The 3,463-nt window shown below is 41.0% G+C and overlaps 1 pseudogene; it reads left to right on the forward strand.

The window, feature by feature from the left end:
• Positions 1-293: 293 nt before the first annotated feature.
• LOC115276526 lies at positions 294-1,174 on the forward strand (annotated as a pseudogene).
• The last annotated feature ends 2,289 nt before the right edge of the window (positions 1,175-3,463 follow it).

Genomic DNA, 3,463 nt, shown 5'->3' on the forward strand with positions numbered 1-3,463 from the left:
ATATGATCTTGAACAAATTACTTTTCCTTGCTGAGCCTATCTCCACAATGTAAAAGTGGGTGGAGGTTGGGGAGGGGAGAATAGCAGTCTCAAAGGATTGCTGCAAGAATTTGGCGTGTGGGTCCCGTGGCGGCGGCGGCAACGGCGCAGCGCGGCTCAGGCGTCGGAGCGGCGTGGCTCAGGCGTCAGAGGCCGCCGCCTCCTCCTCCCTGGCTGTTTACCCCGCTGCATTGTGGGAGTTTGACCTCTGCGGCCGCCAACCGCCGCTTCAGCTTGCGCCGCGGCCACCGCGCTCGCCATGGGAGCCATGACTGACGAGGAAGTCTTACGGAAGCGTCTCCTAATTGATGGAGATGGCGCTGGAGATGATCGGAGAATCAATCTGCTCGTGAAAAGTTTCATTAAATGGTGCAACTCTGGGTCCCAGGAAGAAGGATACAGCCAGTACCAACATATGCTAAGCACACTGTCCCAATGTGAATTTTCAATGGGGAAGACTTTGCTGGTATATGATAGGAATCTCAGAGAAATGGAAAATTATGAAAAAATTTACAAAGAAATAGAATGTAGCATTGCTGGAGCACATGAAAAAATTGCTGAGTGCAAAAAGCAAATTCTTCAAGCAAAGCGAATACGAAAAAATCTCCAAGAATATGATGCTTTGGCAAAAGTGATCCAGCATCATCCCGACAGACATGAGACATTAAAGGAACTAGAATCTCTGGGAAAAGAACTAGAGCATCTTTCACATATTAAAGAAAGTGTTGAAGATAAGCTGGAATTGAGAAGGAAACAGTTTCACGTTCTGCTTAGTACCATCCACGAACTTCACCAAACGCTGGAAAATGATGAAAAGCTCTCTGAAGTAGAAGAAGCTCAAGGAACCAGGATGCAACCAGACCCCAAGCCATAGACAGGTTAATGGGTCGCCGCTCCCAAGAATACAGAAGTAACAATGTGCTCTCTGTGTGTTTGGAATTTGTTGTGCTCCTGAGATATTTAGAGTTTTGGCAATGAACTACTTTGCTTTTAAGTAATGTACACTTCTTTTCTATTTCTTTACACAAAAGGAAAAAGACTTGAGTATAGATTCATTTGTATTGAGTGCCTTTTTTATTCTTTAAAGGTAGGAAGCAACATCCAAAAATGTTTAATAAAATGTTTTCAAGCCAGATATGTTTTGTGCTCAGTAGTATTCTAGGTAGTTTTTAATTGGTAACACTGACTGGCTTATAAATTAAGTTGAAGATTGTGAGAAAGTGGCATTTCTAGGATGTGCATGAGGAATGAGTCAATCTGGAAATTGTTACCACTTTTGAAAATGGAGTTCATGAATAGGCTTCAGGAGGGCTGCAAATTTGTGAAATTATGCACAAAATATGGATAGTGTGTGCTCATTTGGGAAGAGGTTGCATGATACTATCAGTAGTAGAAGTAATTTTCAGATGCAAAGTAAATCAATATGCATTGCTTTAAATATCTGTCTCCTCAATATATGAGCAGTGTGGTTGTTAAATGTTCTGTTAGTATGTTTTCTCCTACTGGGGTAGGGGTCATTTGCAATAGAAAAAATTGATAAAGAAAAAGTTGTCTCAGAAAAATAGTCTGTTAAGATGGTTTTGCATAAAGGATTTCATGATCCTAAAAATTAAGCGAAGGCTGAACCATCTGTAATTTTCCTAAGTATGGAATTGAATGTTTGGTACTTGTTAGGTTCCATCCTTATCCACTTATTTTAGTTCGGAAACATGACAGTTCGCCTGAATCATACCTTAAACAATGTTAAATTTTTGTAATCTTAATAAGAATTCTTATCTTTAGATAAGAAAGTTTAAAATTAGCTCAGTAGTAGTCATATTAAAAGTGTCATAATACCTTTAAAAAAATTTGGTGTGATGATGTGTATGAAAGTAATTGGCAGACGGTAGACCTTAAAGTGGTATCAGTTGTTTTTTGTTTTATTTCTATTCTGCCTAGCTCTGCAGAAGTTTATGTCAAAATAACTGTTATGCGTTCAAATTATTTCAGTTCTGGCTCATCTATCATTTTTTCTTTACCTTCAAGAACTTTAATATTAAAATATTTAATAAAGAATATGTTTTCTTTGAAATTCCATGGCCCTTATTCTATGTGCATGAAGCTGCAAGGTGTCAGCTTTGGGGGTTTTAGTTTTGACCCTTTACAACGTGCACATAACGGGGGACACGGGGGTGGCTCAGATGGGTTAAGCATCCAACTTCAGCTCAGGTCATGATCTTGCAGTTTGTGAATTCAAGCCTCACATTGAGCTCTGGGCTGACAGCTCTGAACCTGGAGCCTGCTTCGGATTCTGTGTCTCCCTCTCTCTCTGCTCCTCCCCACTTGCATTCTGTCCATCTCTCTCTCAAAAATAAATAAACATTAAAAAGAAAATTTAAGAACACACACATAACAGAAACTGTAAATGTATTCAATATTCAGAGGCTATAAATGTATTGTCTTCTAATTGATGAGAGACCATAAGACAAGCTGAGGGCCAAGCACAAGCTAATACAACCCCCTCACCTCCAGGTGGGATATGTGTGATATTCCTCAGGCACTCCTGGCTGCCCAAGAACAAAGGAAAGAAAGAAAACAAATGGTTAAAATGATAGAGTCTCCATCAGTTTAACAATATCTTAGTAATACTACATGAAAACAGAAATCTTATCAATAGCCCATAGTCCAGGAACTCCCTACTAACGTAATGTTAATCCTTTGCTAAAGTGGGGGTGGGGGGAATAACCTTAGCTTGACAATAGTTAGGCCTCCAGTAATCTGTGAGTCTTCTTTAGCACATGGAAATCCCATTAAGAAACTCCCTCTTGGCCCAGATGGTGGAGCAGGATGGAACTTTATTTTGCCTCTCTCATCCCTGAAATGCAGCTAGATCAACACTGAACCATCTCGCCCACCTAGAAAACTGATTTGAGGGTTAACACAACAATCTGCCCAACTTGAACCATAGAACTTGGAAGATACACAGTGCAGAGAGGTGAACTGGGAGAGAGAGAAGCCATGGAGGAGAGGGAGCTGTTTCTGCTTGCAGAGAGAGGACAAAGACAGGGGTGAGAGTACAGTAACAGCCCTCTCCACAAAAGCAGATGGAGCTAAAAAAAAGAGTGGCCTGAACCAAGAAAGGGAGAAAGGAGAAAGGGACTGCAAGGGCCTGAACAAAAAAAGGGAGAAAGGAAAAAGGAGCGGGTTTTAATTCCATTAAGCCACTATAAATAAGGGAGCACAGCCTGAAATTCTGCAGCTTGATACCTGGCTGAGCGCTGGTGGGAAAGGCGAATCCCCAGGAACAGACAAGGTCCAAGGGGTTCCCACGGGTTTCCATGTCCACCGTCAGTTTCAATAATTCTCTAGAACAACCCACAGGACTCAGGAAAATATTAGACATATCATTATAGTTTTATTAGAGCAAAAGGTACATATTAGAGCC

Source organism: Suricata suricatta, chromosome 13 (genome assembly GCF_006229205.1).
Source record: "Suricata suricatta isolate VVHF042 chromosome 13, meerkat_22Aug2017_6uvM2_HiC, whole genome shotgun sequence".
In the NCBI taxonomy this organism is placed as follows: Eukaryota; Metazoa; Chordata; class Mammalia; order Carnivora; family Herpestidae; genus Suricata; species Suricata suricatta.